The sequence below is a fragment of the Vulpes vulpes genome, chromosome 1 (genome assembly GCF_048418805.1).
Source record: "Vulpes vulpes isolate BD-2025 chromosome 1, VulVul3, whole genome shotgun sequence".
NCBI lineage: Eukaryota > Metazoa > Chordata > Mammalia > Carnivora > Canidae > Vulpes > Vulpes vulpes.
This window is the reverse complement of record NC_132780.1, coordinates 92,952,239-92,965,543: the sequence shown is the minus strand read 5'-3', so window position 1 is coordinate 92,965,543 and position 13,305 is coordinate 92,952,239. Positions and strand designations below refer to the sequence as shown.

Sequence of the window (13,305 nt, the reverse complement as noted above, 5' to 3'; positions counted from 1 at the left end):
ATAATTCTTTGATGGAGAATTCATTCCCACCCCATTCCTAATGCAAAAAAGAAATTGGGAAACAAGACAATAGGAAGAGCTAAAAGCCACTCAGAAATCAAAGTTTAGAATCACTAAGTCTTCATAAAGGTTGGACAAGAGGAAGCGTAAACTAGAAAAAAAAAGCCATATATAACATATAAAAGTTTAATTTCAAAATATTGAGAATTTTATTTTCAAAGTTCAAAAAAGGGGAAGAGAGAAATCACTCACTCCACAATAATGACACAAGATCATTCAGTTGTTTCCTCTAATGAGGAAAAAGCTCTGAAATAAGCTCACTACATTAAAGATTTTGGTTGACATTTGTTAATGAATAAAAGGTTTTCAAGACACCACCTTCTGTCTATGTCTCTGACTATTTCTCCTTTCTGAGTACTTTCCCTTAGCCGCAGCAAAAGCATATGTTAGACTCTTTTAAACTGGAATTGTTGAAAGCATTAAAAGAGAAAGAAATCAGAAAATTATCTTCATGTATCTGGCAGCTGTGATCATGTAGATTATTATAACTGATGTACCAGCATTACCAAGTGTTAGGCAAAAGTCCCCCCCACCCCCTCCAGATTCTCACAAAAAGGAAAGCATGTTGAACTGTCCTGCTTAGAGCTGTGGATGACTTCCTCTCTTGGTACATAGTAAATGAGATGTCACAGAGCTGGCACAGTAGCTGGGACACATGATCATGATGCTCTTCACTTTCCTGCCTATTAAAACGAGGACAAGCCGTGTGCTATCTCTACCCCATCTGTATGGGGGCTTATGTGCTCTAATGTGCAATGGCAGCACTGTATCATTTAAAGACCTAATTCCGGGTGAAGTGTGGTTACATATTGCAATTCATGCTTATTGCTTGATGGCCTTTTTTTCTCCCTAATTGCCCCTTTCCTTTCACCCTTTTCCCTTTCCTTGGAGCACCTCCTATTAGAGTGGTCCCTGCAAATGGTACTCACTATTGAGAAGAATTACAGGGGTTGCATAACAAACCCTCACAGACAATGCCTCAAGAAGAAGCACACTTGTCAGAGGTAGGAAAACAAATTCTAGCCTTAACACCATGACTTGTTTATTTAGTATTTTGATTATGTATCTTATTATCTGTGTCTCAGTTTCTGCATCTATGCAATGATATCATGTTTTGTCTTTATTTTTTATAGGGTAGATAAATGTGGTAGATTGAACATGCCCGTTTATCCCAAAAACCTATGATAGGGCAGCAATTAAAAATTAATAAACCCTCAAGGACAGAGTAGAAAAGGAAACCTCAGTTAACAAAAGATACACTTGGAGGACAGAAAGTGGATGAGTGGGTAGTGACTGAGCTGTGTCTACCTCTTTGTACCACTAGGAGCCTGCAGAATTGGGAAACGTGGATAAGATAAGCTGACTGGGTCCTCAAACCTTTGAAAAGCTCAGGAATTGAAGACATCAGGGAACTGTAAAAATAGGCAGCAAAAAAGAAAGGAGAGTACTAAAACTAAAAGAATTCATTTAAAATCCATATAAGTTGCAGTTAGACCCTTCGATCTTATCCCCTACCTCACGTGCCCAAGCTAATACTCCTCTCCTACCCTGGTGGAAGACTAGGGTCTGTTCTCCTAGGATATTAGGTCAGAGGTTCCTAAACAACAGAACATGGCAACACCTGGGGAAGAAGTAGGGCATCATTGTAAGATCATGGGAACAAAGTCAAAGCATGTCTACTAAATGGCAGCACTAGATTCTTTCAGTGTGGATAGTGACCCAGCCAAAAAAAAAAAGACCTAAAATTATTCACATTTGGCGGGGAAGGGTCCCCTGGGAAAAAAAAGTCAAGTTCCTCTTGATCCCTGAGCATGAATGAAGATGGAATAAACTATATGCAGATATGTAAGATGTCAACTATTTTCTTCTTATGTACCCTTTGTCAGAGATCTTCAAGATGATGTGTTCCCCCAAAGTGAGGATATAAACAGGAGGGAGTGAGGGTAAAAAGTAGAGAATCCAACACAGGAAAGAAAGAAAGGAAATGACCAGGAGGACACTGACAAATGCCACACAAAGGAAGCCTACAGGCAGAACCAATGAGATAAGAAAAGTCTCATACCTATTGTGCTGCACAGTTTTAATGTGTTTTATCATGATTTCAAATACACAGAAGACAAAGTAATCTTTAAGAGGAGGTATACAACAACAAAAAAAAAACCCATAATACTCAATATGGCTCAGTTGTGAAAAATTAAAACTATAATAATGGATATGATTTAATCCAAATTGGAATGATAAGAGAAGAGAAAGTAGGGGCGGGTGGTAGACAGGGATGAAAGAAGAATGTGTAAGAGAACTAATTCCTAATTGTCTCTGATGTCCAAATCTGAAAAATCAAGTGATAGTACTATAAATATATTATTTAGAAACACAGAGGTAGGGGATCCCTGGGTGGCGCAGCGGTTTGGCGCCTGCCTTTGGCCCAGGGCGCGATCCTGGAGACCCGGGATCGAATCCCACATCAGGCTCCCGGTGCATGGAGCCTGCTTCTCCCTCCGCCTGTGTCTCTGCCTCTCTCTCTCTCTCTGTGACTATCATAAAATAAATAAAAAATTTTAAAAAAATTAAAAAAAAAGAAACACAGAGGTAAATGCCACAAGTAAAACTCTGAAACTGTTGAAAGTAACTGTCAGTGAGGTGTGTAACTGGGGACTGAGAAGTGGTGAGAAAGAAGATTGTTCTTTGGTTGTTGTAGGCTTCATAGTATTGACTTTTTAAACTATGTACAGTATTCCTCATATAAAGGTTAAAATTAAATTTAAAATATTAAGTTAGTTAGCCCATATGAAGTATGTATTTCAACCTGTATTTTTAAATTAATGAGCATTTTAATGAATATTAACCTTAAAGGCTTTTGAGGGGTCTTCCAAAAAGCAGAATTTTATAAATGTAAACTTCTTCCCACTATTTTTGCATTATGTGATATTCCCGCAACTAGGCTTGTGAAAGAGGTTCCATCAATCCTGGATTCTTATTTTTCATATGTACAGTATATTTTCTTTGTTGTTTATTCAAAAGCTGAGCTACTTAATAATGAGCACAAATGTGTTCCAGTGTGTCTCACATAGAGGCACACAGGCTTCCATGATTATTTTAAATCCTATGGAGTCATCCATTGCTCATTCAAATCTGGCCAGAATTCCTGATTCTAATCTCATCTCAGGGTGAATTGGGGTTAGCTGCTAGATGAAATGCTCAGTTCAGTTGAATGTGAGCCTAGCGCCAAGCTACATATCAACTGAGTGCTTCAAGGTGCCAGGTGATAAATGGAGAAAAGAAAGATCACAGGAGGCTGATATTTTGACATGTGCACATGGTCTTCTGCAGGAATATGGAGCAGGGTTGTGGCTCAAGGTACAAAGAGGATATGGCTTTGCACTATAAAAGGCAGCTCTCAAAGGACTGATTAGGAAAAAAAAAATGCCAATGAGGGCTAATGTTAGGTATGCTCATCTTTGGATAGTTGTCTGATGAGTAACTGTATTCTTGGAGTGCCTTTCCAACATTTAGCCAAGGCTAATCATTCACAACATATTTAACGTAAGGAAAATGGATGATTGCGCATCTGACAACTTAGATGATCAGACATTGCCTCCTTTCCCCCTCACCCTTGCAGGACCCATTCTAGGCCACACCTAATTGATTCCCTAAAAAACTTCATTGTTAAATTGGGGTCAGATTTGGATGTCTGAGCATCCTAGGTCCACATGAGTGATAAGACCACAAGGGTATCTCAGAGTGCCCGTGGTGATGAAAAACTTTAAATACCCTGGAAAAAAAAATAGCTGGTATCTAAAGGAGAAAAAAAGGAAAAAGTAACTCTTTGGATTATCTGATTAGCGAGAGTTATACACAAATTTCTGTGCAAAATCCCACCCCAACTCCCAAATATTCTTGTCTTAGGCAGTATGGATTATATCATAGGGGTAGCTGAAATTATATATATTATATATATTTATATTATATAATTATATGCATATATATTTAGAGTAAATAATGTTGAAAATGTACACTATAGACTCACAAAATAGCCTTAAGGTTTAAAAAAACTATACATGATTATTGAAAATATTAAAAACAAACAGTGGGATCCCTGGGTGGCTGAGCGGTTGAGCGTCTGCCTTCAGCTCAGGGCATGATCCCGTGGTCCTGGGATCGAGTCCCACATCGGGTTCCCTGCATGGAGGCTGCTTCTCCCTCTGTCTCTGCCTCTCTCTGTGTGTCTCTCATGAACAAATAAGTAAAGTATTTTTTAAAAATTAAAAAAAAAATAAAAACAAACAAAAGTGAAAAGTGGCCCAAATCCTATCACCCAGGAAAAAATCTGTTTTGTGTATACCTTTTAGGCATCTCTGTATGGACATATATGCAATCTTATAAATATAGGAGGTCATGCCTTTCCTACTGGAGAACTATGTATTCTTAATGAGTAGTACCTTGGCTTTGTTGTCTCCTTAAAGATCACCACTTTTCTAGCTCAGTATATCTGTTTACACATTAAGACCACATCTTGAAACTATGCTGTCCAATATAGTATAGTCATTAGCCGTGTGTGACTTTTTAAATTTAAGTTCATGAAAATTGAAAAAAAATTAAAAATTCAGTTCTTCAGTTGCAGTTCAAGGGCTCAACAGCCACATATAGCAGATGACAACACTATTGGACAACACAGAATTGTTTCATTGCAGAAAGTTCTACTGAACAGTACTCTTAGAGCCAGATTTTCTTTAGACACAGACCACTTAGATGTTGGGGTCTTATTTATACACATGAACTTTCCAAGCATTTTGACTTTTAATTAACTCTTGCCAACATAAGGTTATATCCCAACTTTAGCTGCCACAAATCACAACTCAAAGACAAAACATTTGGATGAAGAAGGCAAAGAGAAAGACTTTGCTATCGTTTCTAAATATTTCTCAAAGATCATGGCTTCCAACTGTTCTGGTGACCAGAACAACACTCTTCATAAGAATCTGGTTCACTGAGACATCATGGCTCTTACTCAGTCAGAATGAATGTGAAAATTTGGGGGTAGGTCCTCTGGGGTAGATTGGGATCCATCCTACTTCAGCATGAGAAAGTCACTCCAAATATCAGAATATAAATAAAACAAGGACAATTAATGAGCAGCAGGGTCTGGGAACTGGATCCAAACCAACCACCCACCTGCACTTCTTCTAGATCTTATGCTACAATGATGAGAAAAAAACTGGAAGGAAAAAAAAAAAAACTTGTATTCAGTATCATGTTCTTAAGCTGAGCAAATAACTCCTCCCCTATAGGTGTATAGAACATAACACAAAATTAAATTCTAGGCTTGTGCCAATAATTTGAGAAGATAGACATTCAAATTTTTATAATTTATGTTCAACTTAATAAACACCTAAATTACATGCTTTGCAGTCTGATACAAACTCCTCCTCCCATACTCAAATCTCTGGAGGCTGAAAGTTTGGCAGTGAGAACAAACATTCTCACAGAAGATTTCTTATCCTTCCTCTTTCCATTTCAACTTTAACTTCCTCAAAATGACCTTTGGGGTTTCATTTCAACACATTTTCCCCCAGTCCTAGTAGGAGTATGGAAATATGAGGAGAAATAACAGCATGAAAAGAGATTTACAATTTCTGTAGGTTTCCAATTTGGTTCAGTTGGAGGTCTGTGGGAAGACTTGGAGTCAGTTTTCATTTAATGTGAACTGTCTTATCTGTACTCACGAGCCATTTTTGCTTAGTAGATACTCATCTGACATGAAGATCTTTCTCAACTCTACCCTCAGGAGTAGCTTTTGGAAGGACTACTATTCTATACTTATTAATTCATTCTTCCCTTTGCTTAATCAACATTTATTGAGCAGCTGCTGTGTACCCAGGAAAAGAGTCAAGTGTCATGTTTACATACATTAGTAAGAAATGGCTCCTGTCCTTGAGAAGCTTTAAGGAGAGGGAGAAGCCAGATGTGACGAACGTTAGGATGGAGTGCTGCACAGAGTGGGGACACCCGATGCAAAATTGGGGAGGGGGGATGTGGCCTAAGAAAGTTTTCTCCAGGAGGAGAAATTTGAACTCAATTTTAAAGCATAGCTATGAGTTAACCACACAGTGAAGGTGGGTAGGAATATTCCAGCACAGTGAAAGGGGAGAATGGCACAATGTTTACAGAGGACAAGCAAATTGGTGAGGTAGATACAGTAAACCAGGCAGGCAAAAAGCCTGGAGAATTAAGCAGGGTCAGATAGTGAGAGGCCCTCTGTTTCATTTTGAGGGTAATATAGAACCATTGAAGGGTGTTAAATGTGACAATGACCAGAGAGTCACAATTTCGGGGCAATTAATGTAGCCTATTTGTAAGGGATGGATTATAGAGAGTGACATGTGGAAAGAGAGAGACAGAGCCGCCAAATAGATGTGACCTCAGACAAGACTGGATGCTTCAGGTAAAGGCATATTGGAGAAAGTACCCAATGAAATAAATTCAATAAAGTGTAGAAGGTAAAATTTTCAGGATCTGATAACCAGGCAGACAAATGGAAGACAGCTAGAATGGTTTCAGGGGCAACTGAGTACTTAAAAAATAAACTAGTCCGGTAAGACTTGTTTTGAGGGAGGGCTGGTTATTATCAGAAGATCTACAAGCATTCTGAAGACAAGATTAAGAAGAAGAGCACTTTTGGGCTTTTCTATGCACATCACAACTAATTCTTTTTATCCTAGAAAGCTTTGCCTCTCAGATCACTGTCCTATTTTTCTAGACTTCAATAACTCTCTCAAACACAAATAAGCAAAGAAACCTAAGACATCATTTGTTTTTGGAATATTTTGAATTTTGGCATCAGCCTATATAAGACCCTTTCAGTCATTTAGTCAACAATGTTTACTGAGATTTATTCTGTGCTACACATTGCAAATATAAAATGAGACAGACCTATTCAAATTGCTCTTTATCCCATTTTATTGCATATTTATGTATTTGGGGTTTTTTTACTTATATCTAAATATCCTCATCAAATAGTAGAGCAGTGGCCTTCAAACTGTGGCATGAATAAGAATCATGTGAAGAGCTCGTTAAACTAGTTTCCTGGGCTTTAATCTCAGAGATTATAATTCTGTAGTGGGTCAGAGTAGGCCCATGAATTTACATGTCTAGTAATTTTATAGCTGTTGCCAGTGTCGTTGGTCCAAGGACCACACTCTGAGACCTGTTAGTTCACAGTTTTGAGAGTAATTCTGACTTGTGGAACAATGTAAGGTTTTTTCCTGTGTCCTAAAGTATCCATAACATGGCATTGACGTCAATGGGAATTACATAGGCCACAAAGGTGTCACACTGAGCTATTAAGTGTTTATGACCAGCCCCTCACCACTAGCTCTTGCCTCCTGTTTTTCAGCTGCATTTCCCACTGGGCATTGCTGTTGCTCTTGGTCTGTAAGTTGCTGCAGTTACGGCTCTTGATGATGTCAAACAGTCCCAGCTGGAGAGACTTGAGAAATGAGAGTAAATGTTCCTCTGTCTGAACTTCTTTTATCCTATCTGAACTTAAAAGTCAAAGATTAATAACCTGATCACCTAATGACCTGGAGAAGGTGGTGAGATTTCCAAATATTACCAGACACTGGAAAGGCTCTGATGGTCAGCTCAGGGACAGTCATGCAGTTAGCGTGGATCACAAAAAAGATAAATGGGTAAGAACCTGTCTTACTATAGCATTATGAATTTAATGGCTTGCCAGTGGCCTTGGCTATGAATTCATTTTCTTGTGAGTGGTTTCAAGTTGCCTATCTTTCCTAGGTGGAGTTGAGTCTCTTCTGTTTATTTATATTTGGGAGCTTTTCTTGTCTTTGCCTTCAGATATATATTTCTCGATCTCACATACAGAAAAATAAAGCAGGAAATTATTGAGTAATTCAGGTATCAAGTGAAGAGAGAGCAATGGGAGTGGGACTAAGGGACAAATGTAAAAGATATTGTAAAGCAAATGGTAAAAGACTTGTCTTCTCCAACAGGGATGTAGGGGATGAGAAGAAGTATATGAAATTAACTACCAACTCTTTTGACTAGGAGAAGGATGGCATAAGTTACATAAATATGGAGATTAAAGAGGGACTTGTTCAGGTAAAAGTGCTGAGTTCTGTTTTGGACAGCTGGGTGACAGGGGGAGTGGAAGTGTTTTGAAAAAGTTGGAAATCTGGAGTTCTAAAAAGTTGGAACTGGCGTTCACAGGAGAACAGTAACTTGCTTGGGGAATAGCATTGGGACACCCTTACTTAGAAGTGAAAACTGAAGCCCTGTCAATAAGGAATTCATTGAGAGCGGTCCATAATGGGATAGTCAGAGGATTCAGGACCGAACCCTAACAGTCCCTCCAGAAAGATTCCAAATAAGTTCTCCTTGGATTTGATACTTTTGTGTCTTTGCAGTTAGTGTTTTGGTTAAAATGTAAGTAGTATTTATGGAACACAGTATAGAGTTACCAGTGGAGAGATACCCCGTGTGCCCAAGGATGTGCACATGTCCAGTTCGCATATGTCTACCTGTATAGAAAATATGGCTCAATTTGCATGGTTTAGAGTTGAACTGGAGGGCATAATAGACTTAAAAGGCATAATAAAATAGTCTGAAATGGCATGCTAACTAGCAAAATGTCTCTAACTTTTCTCCCTTTTTTCCATATCATTCATACCACATGATACTGATGTGGGGATACTTTCCAGCCACATTTGAAAAGCCTCCCCTGAAGTTGAAAACCCAATGGTTTGGAAGAGATATTTCAAATAACTCAAAATATACAATGTAAACAAACTGGCCTTTTAGTATGAAGTGTACTGAATTAAAGAAACCAGATGCTTTGGTTGGCTTGGAACAACTGGATTATGATTGGCTCTCCTTCACTAACCATTTTCTTTGGAGTCTCTTCACCTCCTCATCTCCCCCCCCCCCCCCCGCCCCACTCGTCACCCTCTTCCTCTCACTTTCTCCCTCCTCCCCCAGCCTTCCTATTCTGTCTGATTTTTGTTTTCAGGCAGCCATAAGCTCATCAAATATAGGAGACATATCTCCCAGATATCACATGGTTTCTGAAAATAGAGTTGTTAATTTAAATCGTTTGCCTGTACTCATAAAAACTTGCTTACTGGAAACCTGGTGTGAGCATCTGAATTACACCTTTTTCATAAAAAAAGGACTTTTTTTATGTAGCAACTTTATTTGACTTGAAAATTAAACGTTAAAATATTCCTCTTTCAATACTATAACTGGAACATTTTATAGGGATCCATAAATCTCTAAGTTATTCATCCATATAAAATCATGAAGCTTCACAACCCTCTGAGAAAGGGGTCCAGACCCAAATATCCCAGTTCATTAAAAGTTAGATGAACCTCGATGAAATTGAGTGGCTTTTCCTGATACACAGAAGCTTTTACTGGCCAAATCTACACTATCTCAAATCACTGATACCATGGGAGATTATTCAGCACATGTGGAGTGAAATCCACTTTCACACAAAATATCTAGAGAATTTTACCAGAAATTTGTGTTCAGCTTGAACCATAGGGATAAGATCCCAAGAAAAGGAAAGAAAGAAAGGAAAGGATAGGGAAGAAAACTTTCACACAGCCTGAAAGGTAGACACTGTTGTCTCAATAAGTTTTTGTTCTTATTATTTTTTAAAAAATAGACTTTATTTTGAGGGCACCTGGGCAGCTCAGTTAAGCATCTGACTCTTAATTTCAACTTAGGTTATGGTCTTGGAGTTGTGAGATCGAGCCCCACATGGGGTTCCACACTGGGCATGGAGCCTATTTGGGATTCTCTCTCTCTCTCTCTCTCTTTTCCTGTGCCCCTCCCTCCACACCCTCCCCCTCTCTCTCAGATAAAAAAAAAATGTTTAAAAAAAATAAATAAATAAAATACTAGACTTTAATTTTTAGAGAAGTTTTAGGTTTACAGCAAAATTGATCAGAAAGCACAGTGAGTTCCCATATATCCTACCCCCTCACCCTCAGCTTTACTTACTTATTGACATCTTGCACAAGAGTGGTTACATTTGTTATAATGAATGAACTTACATTCACAAATTATTATCACCCAAAGTCTATAGTTTGCTTCGGAGTTTACTCTTGGTGTACATTCTTTGGGTTTTGACAAATATAGAGTGACACGTATTCATCATTGTAAGCCTTGATGATTAATACACCATATATTTGGAGGCAATTTTGTATTTCTGTGATTTAAGATAGACACCAGTAGTCTCTGTCAGAAGGCTTAATTATGGCTTAGCTAATAAAGGTGGTCATGAAAGACTTTGCCAGTATAAAGTGTTCTATAAGTATTGGGTATAAAAAGCAATTGCCAAACGCCACCTCACAACTGTGAATCATATTGTATTTCAAATGGAATAAAGGAATCTTGTTGTAGGGCTAGGGCATCTAAAATGCACAAGTATCTATGTTCTCCCTTTAGGAGGAGATTTTTGTTGTGCTTTAGCAAGTCAAAGCCTAGGAATGGCACTGGTTCCAGACAATTGGGAAAGTGGGTGGTAATTTTATTTCATTTCAAGGAGGTGGAAAAAACACTCCAGAAAATCTCCACAGCCTCTTTTTGGCTCCAAAATACCCATCACTACCACCCTTTCTTTCCACTCTTCTTTCCCTTCTGGGGTTCAGCTCCAGGCCAATGGCTGGCCACTCTGGCTTTTTTCTGGCACTTGCTAGAGAGTTGGGTCAAATGAGCAGGGCACATTCTGGATATGATAGTTCCAGTGCTCTTACCACCCCAGTTGAGCTCGGCAATAAATCTTTTCAAAAATGCACTATTGCATTAGACACTTTTTAGAGGGTCTTAAAGCAGTTACTAGTGCCTCAGAGACATGGGACCTTTTTGTTGGCTAGCCTTTCATTTCTCAGTTCTGGAACAGGAACAGAAAGTGAGGCCTACTGCTCTCCCCTGCAGTACCACTCTCTCCTCAGAAGCAGGAGAAAAAGAATTATTCTTTTCAGAGAAACTACACTTCCAAGGAATGAGTCAGGAAATTCTTTTTTGTGCCTTGACTTTGCATACTTGGGCTAACAGTGCTGTCCTGGTACTAGTCTGTTTTGATATTTGGGGGATTTGCAAAAAAACAAAGACACTGGGTGTTTTTCTGTATGTTGGTAAATTGAACACCAATAAAAGTTAATTAAAAAAAAAAAAAAAAACAAAGACAAAAGCTTCTGAGCTGGTAGCTCAGTTTGTCTTGCTTCTGTAATACACTGGGACACAGGGTGTTCAGAGAAACAGCTCATGCCTGACTGACTTCGGGGTGATAGCATCAGTTGACATCCCCAGGCACATATGGACTCTTAATTTTCATCAGTAGGATGCTGGCTCTCCAGGGGATGCAGGGCTAAACGCAAGGAGTTGAGGGAAAACAGCAAAGTCAACACTGAAGAGTAAAAAAAATTTCCCAAGGTCTCATCCTTTTTCCAGGACAGCTTACTTTTGCTTTATCAGCTGGGTTTTGCCATCTCCTGCCAGGCTGTCACTGCTTCCTTTTTACATAGGTATTTTTTTAGCATTTGCCCAACAGATAGTTATTCTGCAGCACCAACAGGCCCAAAATGCATTTTTATCAAAAGAGAACTTTTCCCATTATTTTGTTTTCTGTGTTTGGATTATGTCTCTGGGTAACTGGAGTTATACCTCTGTGTGTGGGGAATATCCTAGTACTCTGCACCATTCTGAATATTCTGTACCTTTTTTTTTTTTTGCATCTACTCCTACATGAGTATTCCTTTCATGTCTACTATGATGCTACTCACACTTTCGTCCTCTAGTTCTTTTTTTAATGACTTTTAAATAGTATATGCTATCTGCTTTTTTCCTTTGCTCACTCTACTTTTATTCCACCTTGGTCCTGTCTTGAAGCTTTTCCAAAAGGGACACATCATAATATTGATAGATGCGGGAATCCAATGTCTTTTCCCAACCAACGCATCCATGATAATTTACAAAAACATTGACACCAAGTTGACTATTAGCACATTTCATCCTAAAGTGAATTTTTGTTGCATCTCCTTTGACCATGGATTAAAGATGCAATTACTTAGAATTTAAAAACGTGAAAAAGAAAAGTACTGTTATAGGAGATACTCGGCAAGAGTTTGAGAATGTCAGCAACCGAAACTGTGCAAACAGCGCCAAGGTGGATGGAGCAGCCGCTTTGGAAGAATATTGAGAAGCCAGCTGTTATTCCCAATGGCACAGGAATGTGCCAATCACCACCCAAACTGCAGGAAGCCTTGGCCAGATTCTGGGAGAAAGAGCACCTTCACATGCCAACTAGAAAAGAGCTGTGATGTTTCTGTGTGTTAAATATTACATCTGTGGTGACTTATGTACTTTATCTCTATAACCAACCATTCTCCCAGCATAGGTTAGAATGAGAAAGAAAGCATATTGAGGGTGGAAACATCTTTCTCTTCCATCTTATGTCGTCTTAACAAATAATTTTATGATTTAAATGTTGATGATGGCATGGCGGGGCATCTTATGTTGATTAATGGTGCAAGCATAAACAAATGCAAATGAATTTCAGAGGGTGAAATGTCCATGTGGATCAGTCAATTTTCCCAGGCTTGCTATGGGGAACCAGGAATTTGGGCTGACAAAAATCAGTACTTCAAAATTCCCCTAGGAAAATTTTTACCAAAGCAGAAAGAGAAAAAACATTTCCAAGTTTGTTTACCAGAAAGTATGAAGAACAAGACAGGTTTCCCCAAAAATTTATTCTGACTTGGAATTTAAGTCAATTCCATAAAAATGAGGCCTAGTTAACTTTCACTTTGACTGTATGTAAACAGATTTTTGAGACCTGAGCTATTAACTTAGACAAGCAATCAGGAATAATTTCGCGTCCTACTTTTTAATATGTGTGAGGCATGCAAAATTTCCTATTGAACAGCAGAGTCTTCTCTATTCAAAGAGAGGCAAAAAAAAAAAGGCATCATTCACATATATATATATATATATATATCCATACTTTGAAGACTATATATACAAATATATATACATATATATTTCTAATTTGAGAGCAACTTGTTCTCATATGTTTAGAGGTTGTAATGTAATATAGCTATGTAGCCAAGTTATGTTCTACTACTGAAACTGATAAATCTTTTACTCTTAGAACTCCCCCAGAAATTCAAGTAAAAAAAAATGCAAATGATTTGATTTTCCATAGTTTCAAAAAGTCAATCCTGG

The 13,305-nt window shown here is 38.3% G+C and overlaps 1 protein-coding gene across 3 annotated transcripts in view; it reads left to right on the top strand.

The window, feature by feature from the left end:
- Nucleotides 1–13,305, top strand: part of PDE7B (phosphodiesterase 7B) — a 306,678-nt gene that overhangs the window by 198,733 nt on the left and 94,640 nt on the right. The gene's annotated exons all lie outside the window — the stretch shown is intronic.